Source organism: Falco cherrug, chromosome 5 (genome assembly GCF_023634085.1).
Source record: "Falco cherrug isolate bFalChe1 chromosome 5, bFalChe1.pri, whole genome shotgun sequence".
NCBI classification, from domain to species: Eukaryota; Metazoa; Chordata; class Aves; order Falconiformes; family Falconidae; genus Falco; species Falco cherrug.
In genome coordinates, this window is record NC_073701.1 from 84,347,558 (window position 1) to 84,358,197 (window position 10,640).

Sequence of the window (10,640 nt, forward strand, 5' to 3'; positions counted from 1 at the left end):
ATTACATGATAGAAAGCAGACAGCTAGTCTCAAATTTTGACATATAATAAGAAATTCAGAGCTGAAACCCCAAAGAACAGGACAAATATCTTAAGCTAAGCAGCTGATACAGACAGTAGCAGGTATTAATGTCATGAAAAGAATAAGAATGTTGACAAGTCAAGAAGTGTTATTCCTATGGAATCTAACTTCATTGTAAAGTACATTAAAAAGTTTGGAGTCAAGCTATTATTCCCTCTTAACATAAACTGTTAGTCTGCAGTTTTGTAACATACAGTACCAATGAAGCAACAGTGCCAAAACCTCAGAGAGATTAAACCTACCTGCCAGTAAATGGGCTGGGGAAGATTGCCCCAGCTTTTCATTTCCTCCTTGTGTGAATTTACCATGCGCTTCGTCTTGTTTCAAACTGATTCTCTTGGATAGTAGTCAAATCCTCTCATGCTGCCAGTAATTCTGGGACTAGAAGTTCTAGTTCAGGTCAAGGTGGGCTGACAAACATTCAGAGAGTGACTGTTATTGTTCAGAAATATTATGAATGTAATATACTACTGTAATGTGTAGGCAAAACCTCTTCAAATATTGCCTTGTAATAAGGAAATATAGCTATGGTTTGTCTTTCCCAAATGAATATTACTTTTTTTGGAACTGCCTGGGAATTCTAGAACAAAGCAAATAGTCTTTGAAACTGTAACTTTTCATGAAATGTATCTATTTCAACTGAGTTTTCCTATCTTCACAAACAATTTGAGCACAAAACAGCAGAAGCCCATCCTTTGCCAGTTTAGAAAGAGGACACACCCTTCTCGCTCTTACTTACTTACTAACTTACTGCAGTTCCTATTACTCCTTCAGAAGCCAGGAAGATCTCTGCTCCAAAGTGCTGGTCAAGCTGCCATTAGCTCAGCATTCTAACATCCTGAATTCCTCCTGCAATTTTGATTTAATGCATTATTCACCAGCTCCCATTTCTATAACTTGTTGTGTAATGATGTTACTCCAAAACTGCTTGAGTACTTATCAGCAGGATGAACTGGACCTTAGAGTGAATTATGATCTCACTAACCACGGCAATATATAAATCCAGGTAGGACAGTTCTGACTGAAAAGTTAATTCCTACCTCTCCCCAATAGTTTTCAAAAGGATTACAGAACTTACTGCCATTAAAGCATGTACATACTTGTATTCCATTATCTTTGAGATGGGTAACAAATTGGTCCTCAGCAAGGTTTTTCCTCTGAGAAGAGACCTTCTTCTAGGTAAATTACTGTTTCTAGGGGTTCCCTGTCAAATGCAGTGTTCAACCTTCTTCCACTCTCAGAGCATAAGGAGGGGGTGATATGTGGGCACTTGGCGCTGACTCCTTCAGCATCCCCTATCTAGGGGGGCTGATTGAAGACTAGTGGCCCCTCAGATTGTACTGCTTCAGCAGCTTTTTAACATGCAAATGCAGAGTCTTGTGCATGAATGGTTGCACAATGTGCCTTTATTCATTGTACATTTTTATTTAAATTCCAAAATACAGAAGGAGATACTGAGATACATATTGAGAAATCTGCCTAAAGTTAAGCAAAAATGTAGCGGAAGAAATTGGCAAACTGATTTTTCCCTCTTTAGAGGAGATATTCTTAAACATAGTAAAGCACATGAGTATCTTCATATTTAGAATAGTGAGGACAAAAGCAAACAGTAAGGTCTTTTTATTTTCTTGGCTAGGTCTGCTTTGTGACCTGTCCCTATTCCAGGCCGGTCCTACTTCTGGTTGGAAGGTCATTTAAAACCTCAGCAGATATTGGTGGATATCTGATCAATTCTGCCAGTGAGCTGCATTCTTTTGTGCTTTTCTTCTGGCAGTCTCTGGTTTAAGTTTCCTTTAATCTGAGTGTAGCCTCTGTATGTTTTGGGATTTTTTTCCACACATCTGAGAGAAAATTCCTGTACATCTCCATGGTATACAAGATTAGGGCCTAAATGAAACATGTTAATTCTACAGAAGACACAATCAAGTGTTATTGAGATATTTTAGATAGAACTGTTTTTCACTGAACAAATGCAGCTTCATCTGTGGAAATATCTAACAGGAATATAGTTTAATAATTTTATTCAGGAATGGGGAATAGGAGCTAATTACCTTAATATTAAATATATATTTTAAAATATTCAGATATTTGCATTATATAAATAATAAAAAAACTAAGGTGGAACTAGTATTATGCATATAGTTATTCTGTCATTTTATCATGTCATGCATATTTAATTTTCTCAGGAAACTTTGAATCCTTCTTCCAGGTCAAGGTTTGTTTTTTTTTTTTTTCCAAATGTCAGTATTTTTTATGAAAGGGAGATGTTGACTCCTGCCCATCTTTCTAAATTGACTGGTAAAATGTGGAAGCAGAAGAGGGATGGATAAGCATTTTTATATGAGGATGAATTGTAAATATTCCCAAATACAATAAAACTTATTTTTAAAGTATATGTAAAAGCACAATAGCATTGTCCAAATCTTAGTGTCACTCTCTGCATACTTGTAAGTAACTAAGACTAGAGCTGTAGTTGAAAAGTATTTTCTTTCCAGCAGAGGGACTGTTAGAGCTAAATGTGAGCATGTTAACTGAATTATCTCCATGAAAATAAGAGCCTATCAGATTTTAAAATAACCATAAAGGTCACTGAATTAAAACATTTAGAGAGTAGAATAGGTGTTTGGAAAGTTTATGGCTTTAGCAAACAAAGCGAATAAGGTAACAACGAGGACATTCACAGATTGCCTTGTGTTATGGGAGGAAAATGTGAACTTTACTGAAAATATTGCCATGAAAATGCCAAGTGGTCAGTGCTTTGTGTTGTAAACAGATGGCCACATACACTGTAAAATGAGCATAGTTATATAAATGATATTGCAACGGTTCACCTTATTTTTAAGTAAGAACATTTTTTTATGCAAACATGATCATTAAATAACAACAGGAAGATTGCCTCAGGAAGATCTGAACGTTTACAGAAGCATGTAAGTCGGTAGAACAATGCAGCCTGCTCCATTTACTTCAGTAGATGCTCCTGTAGAGACAGTGCCATGTTTTCATTGCTTTCTTCCTTTCAAGAATGTCTTCCTTCTTGTTGGTTTCTGAAGAGAAAGCAGTCTCTGTGTTAAGAAATGATAGCAATACAATTACAAAGGGCTTTTCCTTCCCTGCAGACTACTAGGAAATAGATGCAAACATTTTCATTCAGATCATATAAACTAGGATTTCAATTTTATATAACTACTCATTACCTTCATGTTGTTTTATATGAGAAGACCTTTTCCCTCACTTAGAGCTATGTAAAATCACTGCATGCAAAGTAACAAATGTGGGAATCTTTTTGAAACGTTATGACTACTTTTTTTTTTGGTACCTAACTATGCTGAGATAAATACTCACATGCCCTTGATGTCTTAAGATGGTAGGGAACCAAATCTTTTGGATTTGTTCAGACCACTCAGGAACCTGCTGCAAAGAAAGAAAGGAATAGAAGGAAAACTTTTTTTCTCCCAGGGATAGAAAAGAGCATTTCTTTGTATTGTGCCTCGATCAAGAATACTGCATCCAGCTGAGCCTAATCAAACAGAGAGAAATACATGGCAGTGTTTGTGTGCAGAATACACACACACTCCAAGACACAGTATGAGACATGATGCCTGCTGTCAGACTTCCTCCCCTCTGCAGTGTATTACTTTTTAAACCCATTTTATCGCATACAGATTTTGTTAGTGATTTTGAAATTTTTTTTTTTTTTAAACTGGATGCATCTAGTCATATTTTAGAAATCCATTAAACAGGCAAAGCTTGCTTTCTGTCTCAGGGATGAAGCACAAAGATGACAGTCAAGAGGCGGTTATTTCTTTCCCTATCTCTGATGTCAATTGAGTGTGTTACCTTGGAGAATTCACCTTCTCTCTCTGGACCTCAGTTTCTAACACAAAAAACTGAAAAAACACGAAAACTGAAACACGGCTATTGGCAAGTATTTATGTGAGACACTGAAAAACACATGAAAACACAGCTAGGTTATACCACTGCCTCCTGCAGTTTCCCGTGATGTGCAATGCTCAGTAACACGAGATGATTAAGAGTATTCTGGACAAGATGGAAATCTGTTTTTAATATCTCTCCGTTGTTTTTCTTTGATTTTATGAATTCATACACTCCTTGAACCCATGTAAGTTTTTCACATGATCAATATTCTGTGCCAAGGATATACATTGAATAAAGACATTGGTTAAATTCTACCTTCTTTTTTTGGACGTTCTTATAATATTCATCTTCTATGCATTTTCTTCCTGACATACATGACTTTATACATCTTTATATAATACCCTCACTTGCCTCTTATTTGGGCTGGAAAGCTGCAATCTATTCAATAGTTCTTTCTAAAGTCTGATAGTTTAAATATTTTTATCACACATCTCCAGACCTTTTCCAGTTCTACTACAACATTTTCAACAGTAAAAACTATGCACAATATTCGGAAGTACATACACCATAGATTTCTACATAAAGGGCATAATGAATTTTTCTATTTTGCTTTTCATTTCTTTCATAATGATTCCTAGAATTACATTTATTTTCTTGACTGCTGCTGCACTGACCTAACATTTTCATAGAGCTATCTGTTATGACCCAGAGATCTCATTTCTCAACAACGACTGTTAGATGTCAACCTATAACTGTATACACACAAAGATTCGTCATTGTTTTCAATAACCATGTTCAAGTTCCAGTTGTGTCTGATGCACAATGTCTGACAAGATCCCAAGATTCTTCTATGCCCAGTGACTTTCCTAATTCTGATTTGGATTTTATTGTATTCATTATCCCCCAGTGGCTTCTTCTGGAGTAGTTCCACTCTGTATAAACAATTCACTAAGGGCAAGATTTAAATATTCAAGGCAGCCCCTCTGTGTTACCCCGGGAGTGCCTAATTATTTGTACAAAATGAAATAGTTCCAAAGGAAACAAACAGGTTGAAAGGAGGCTAATTTTCATATAATTCCTGTATTCAAGACAAAGAAATCTGTGGAAAGGGTTACCTGAAGTGCCCTAATTTTGTCTCTGTTGGCTATTAAGGACACTTTGCCTCTTGTATGTACAGCCACCTGACTCAGCTCAGTGAAGAGCATTCATCCAAGCATTTGCAGAGGTAATATAGGGATTCCAGTAAAAGTATCCATCATACAAAGTAAATGTCCTGGCTACAAGGAAAGTCACCTGTTTAAGGAAAGTCTTGTTCTTTCTCTGGTTTGGACAATACACTCTCTACTGAACCCAATACACTTTTCCTAATGAAAGTTATGGGACATTAAACTAAGATGCATGACCTGGTTTTGGTTGGGATTAACTTAACTGTCTTCTCAGTAGCTGGTACAATACTGTGTCTTGGATTTAGTATTGTTTCGTGCAGTTCAGGATTTGGCATGAACCTGAAGATCAACACTGAAAAAATAGGAAAGTTTATAGTGAAAAGGTATGGTGATTTCTCTGTTTTCACAACTAGGAAATATCACAGCACTTGGTCATAGCTGCCTCTGCTTTGACCAAGATGTTGGTCTAGGTAATTTCCAGTTAAATCATATGACCTTGCAAAAGGTTGTGTGTAGGGCTGCCTGTTGTGTCATTGGCTGAGCTAATATCAGCCTCACCTGAAAAATGAAGTCAGCTTTGAAAGCCTTCAAAGACTAAACGTCACTGCTTTGGCATTCACATTCCAGGAATTTAACTGATTTTCTACTATTTGTTCAATAAATTCTCCTCTGAGACAGAAGCCTCCCAAATTTATATCTGAATGACATGTTTTGGGTGGGACAGAGTTCATTTTCTATGCAGTAGCTGGTACAATGCTGTTTTTTGAGTTAGTGTAAGAATAATATTGATAACACACTGGTGTGTTCATTGCTGCTAAGTAGTACTTATTCTAAATCAAGGACTTTTCAGTTTCCCATGCTCTGCTAACAAGGAGGTGCAGAAGAAGCCAGGAGGGAGCATAGCAAGGACAGGGGACCTAAACTAGACTAAACTAGACAAAAGGATATTCCATACTATAGAACGTCATGCTTAGTATATAAACTGAGGGGAGGTGGCCAGGAAGGGTCAATTACTGCTCAGGGACTGGTTGGGCATTGGCAACACGTCGTGAGCAATTGTATTGTACATCACTTCCACCCCCTCCCACCCCCCCCACCCCGCCTTTTTTTACCCTTGGGTTTAATTCCTCTCTCTTTCTCTTTCCTTTTCATTGCAAGTGTTGATGTTGTTGTTCTTGCTGTTATTACATTTCACTTTGTTTCAGTTATTAAATTGTTCTTATCTCAACCCATGCATTTTCTCTTTGTCCAGTTCTCCTCCCTTTCCCACTGTGGGGTTGGGTGGGGGGGTGGGGGGTGGGCCAGGAGTGAGTGAGCAGCTGCCTGGTATTTAGTTGCCAGCTGAGGTTAAAACACGACATTGTACTATCACAAAAAGGTGAGTATGGATAGTAAGAAAGTAAATGAGTAGATGAAAAATAACTCCTCTGGAGTTCAAAGGGAAATAAGATGTCATAACTATGCAAAGTTGAAGAGTTAAGACAAAACAAGTTTGCAGTTCTATCCAAAATTTTAAGCTTACTGAGAGTCACTGATGAGGCAAACTCAAGCTTAAATGTGAATTTTTGGTTTTAATTTCTGTGGTTTAGGTTTGATTCCAGATGAATTCTTTGTAGGAAATGCAGGTCTAGTCTGGCGCATTGGGCACCTCCCTGGGCACCCAGGCTGGGATGTTGGCCCAAAGTTTGATGCAGTTCAATGGGTCCCATGACCAGGCATATGGCTATAGGATGACAGAAGCTGGAGCTCTGCCAGGACCAAGGTGAGAGCCTCAACTGAAAGCATCTCCTCAGGCCAGGGTTCAGCCCCATGGCACCTGGGAGCCTCTCCCTACAGTCATCACTGGGAAGGGGCCACCTTCAGTTGCATTGGCTCTGAGCTGGCCTAAAGCCCTGTCTGCCAAATATCCAGGAGCCTCAAAGATGCTTTTACAGCCCTTGCAAAATCTCCTCCAAAACTTCCTAAGTAGATAGCGGAGGTCACTGTCATTGTGCTTGTAATGTATGCAAAATATTCTGAGATTATCCACAAGGTGAAGCTCATTAAATGTCACAGACAAGGACCAACTGATTTCTAAATAGTCATTAGGCATTGACATGGTTTAGGTATGGATCTATTTAAAACTATCCAAGCTGAAGCATATCTTGGCAGCCTCATAAACAGAACTTCAGGTGTGAAGGAAGTGCTAGCATTGAAAATGTAAAGGAGGAAAGGTTTTGGCTGGTTTGGAATGAAGCAGTAGACGAGAAAGAAAGGGAATAGTGTCATAACTGGGAAATGAAGTACTTGAATTCCTCTTTTTGAGGTACATTGTTCATCTTCTGGACCACAGTTCTTTGGATCCTGACAAAATGATGAGCTACAGCTAGTCTTACAGACAACATCCTATCTGTGAGAGGTCTCTCTTCCTACAACACTATTTACACATTTTTTGTGTAGTTTCTGGCTAAAACCCCGGATTAATGCTGGGAATAAGGTTCCTTCCCTTGAATACTTGCTCCTGGAGTTTTGCTTCTTTGCTTGATTTCTGTTACCAGGAAAAATTGTCTTCTTTGTTATGGGATGACAGCTTTCATGAGCTTAAGAAGTGTAGGTGTCCCCATACTCAACTGCAGAGGAGCTGTTGTTTTGTCACAGGAAGGAATGATGTCAGGCTTGGAAGAATACTGAGATGTGAGTGCTCAGTGTCCTGGAGAGGTCCATGCCTCTTTTGTTATGGGCAATCTCCTCCTTTCATGACTGTATAACAGAAAAATGGTTACAATTGCTCTTTGTGATAGGCTCAGTCACACCCATTTAGACAGAATTCAGATTGTCCAAATTCAGGCACATAAGGTTTTATTACAGGTAAGACAGAATAATCAACAGCCTTCAGTGAAGCTCGATACTGGAATTTATTTAAGAACCATCAATACTAGGGCTTTACCCTGTTTGTGTCACACACTCATTCACTTGCTCTACAAAGTGCTGTGTTCACTGGTCTCAGTTTCCCTTCCCCACAAGGATGTCCCTGCTGCCCAGGAAGGTCAGGCAGAAAGTCATCTCAGTTTGTGCTGCACAGCTGCTTGCAGCTAACAGTTTCAGCCTAAGTCCCTGGGCATGCCCCAGCATTCAACTCCACTCAGCTCTTTGATCTCCAGGATCATCCCTTACTTCCAGTATATTTCATATAGTCAGGACATTCACCACCACCTTTTCAGACCCTCTTTTTCTTTCTGCGACCACTTCTAAGGAGCCCTGCTTTTGAACACTAGCTTTCTTTCTAGAAACCCAAATCCTGAGCTTTCCCACCTAAACAGTGAATGTGCGTGTGATTAGCTTCCTAATTGGTGGTCCTTTTTCACGTCTCTTCATTAATTGCAAGACTCAGGATGTGTGACTTTGATCACTTTGTGCTGAATTAACAGAATTTATGACCAGTCCACGCTGGTTGCAACTAGCAGGTAGCAAGCTTCTCTTCGAAAATAAAAATTCTCAATGACAGACATTTGCCTATACACACACACATACACTGAATTATCTGCTGCCTGTTAGCATTTATAGTTTAAGCTATTTTTATCACCTACAACAGGTTTTAGACAGCTGCATCTATACTAATCATGGCAGAGTGGCTTTAAAGGCACTAGAGAGGAAAAGACATTCTTAGGATACCTCATCTACTTTAAAAGTGCCATTTGAAGATGTCAGGGGCTGAGCCGTTGAAATGCCAGTTGTCTTCATCTGTAAAGGAAACACTTGGTCAGGTGGCTCCTCCTTTTCATAGTTGACTACAATTTAAAGATGTGAATATTATTCTGCCTATGTTTTGAAGCCAAAGGATAGGGCTCTGAGCAGGTCTGAGCAGGTCTGAAGACAGTGCAGCACTGCAGGTGCCAAGAGAATGCTGAGATAAATAGGGGAGCTTCCTAGGTAGCTTAGGCTTCTTTACAGACAGGCAATGGCTAAGGCAGATTTTTCTGGATCTCAGTTTTACATTTGAGCATGTAAGATACTCAGTTCCTCTTGTCCTTAAATCACTTTCCAGAACTGGCTTACATGTTGTTTCTGTAGGGGTTTTTTTCTCAGCTGTTCCGTTTCTAGTTCTTCAATGGGGAAAAAAATGACAACAAATTTTAAAAAAAAGGAAACCCCCTTGCTTTTTAAAATCTCTTTAATTATACCCTGAACTCATGACTGTTGTATTAATCTAAAACTGTTTTAAGTTGGAGATTTTTTTCTTCTTAACTTTCACAATAGTACAGTGAATAATTTGTGTTATATTTTAAGTATGTAATGCTGCATAGTGAACTGGAGAGTTAAAAAAATCCTTTTAGTGCAATAGTTTTATTCAAATAATTATCTCTATGCCTTTGGCAGGTATTTTATGTATATAGAGATAAGGAGACACATACTCAAAAAAAGGTATTTTGTTATTCCTGTTGAAATTCATATCAGACATTAAAACAGCTTATAATCAGACTGAACTTTTCTATTGGCTTTAGGGAATGGCATATGTACATTTTTTTTTTCCTTTTCTTCTTTGGCTACTACTCAAATGTCTATTTATTTAAAATTCAAGGTGCATTTACTAATTATTGCCAGAGGCACTGTAATCTTAACAGGTCATAATAGGTCATGTATGTCATACTGCTTTATATGCACCCAGGAATCTCATTACAGTACATAAAAATGAGATTAATGAGTTTCTTTTATATGTCATATTTGATAACAGGTAGAATTGTTTGTACTTATGACTTAAAAATTAGAACACATGTCACATGGAAACCCTATGTGAGCCCGTTAGTATAAGAGATTGAGGTCCTGAATAGCAGTCCCAAGAGAACAACTTAGTATTCTCTTGTCCTATTGTTAGCATATGTAGTAAATCAACTTCAGCATATTTAAATAAGGATTATGTATCTGAGATTTTATTTTCTAATGTCTTTTGCATGGCATGGCTTTAGAATATAGGAAACAGTAGGAAAAACAGACTCAAAATGACAAAATGGTACTTATAATTGTTGAAAAATTACCACTTGGGAAGAAGGAATGAGAAAGCATGTCGTACAATTTTTGTATTATAGAGATGTATTGATCTGCATGTTTTGCTAGCATAAGACAGTCTCTGTTTTTGCAAATATTAAAGCTCATTTACTGAAAACAATGGAGAACTCTAGCTCACACTTCAGGACTGCTGGGGCAAAATATGCACTTCAAGTCAGCTGAAGGTGGTCATGGGATACTCTCTTCCCTAAGACACTATTTCACATGCTTAACACATATGTATTTGTGAGTTTGGGAGATGGAACATTTTTGAATTTGGAAGCAGATGCTCCTAACACAGTCTCACATGTGGAAAAGCAATGCCTTCAGCCTTCTTCCTTCCTCACTCTTTTTTGTGTGAATGGCCCCTGGTCCAAGGAAGGGGAGCCATGACATATGCTATGAGTAGTAGGGGGTTCCTCAGAAGTGAGCGCATGGGAACTGCAGTTTTTTGAATGTTCATAATCTGACAGACTTTATGTGCCTGGCAAAATA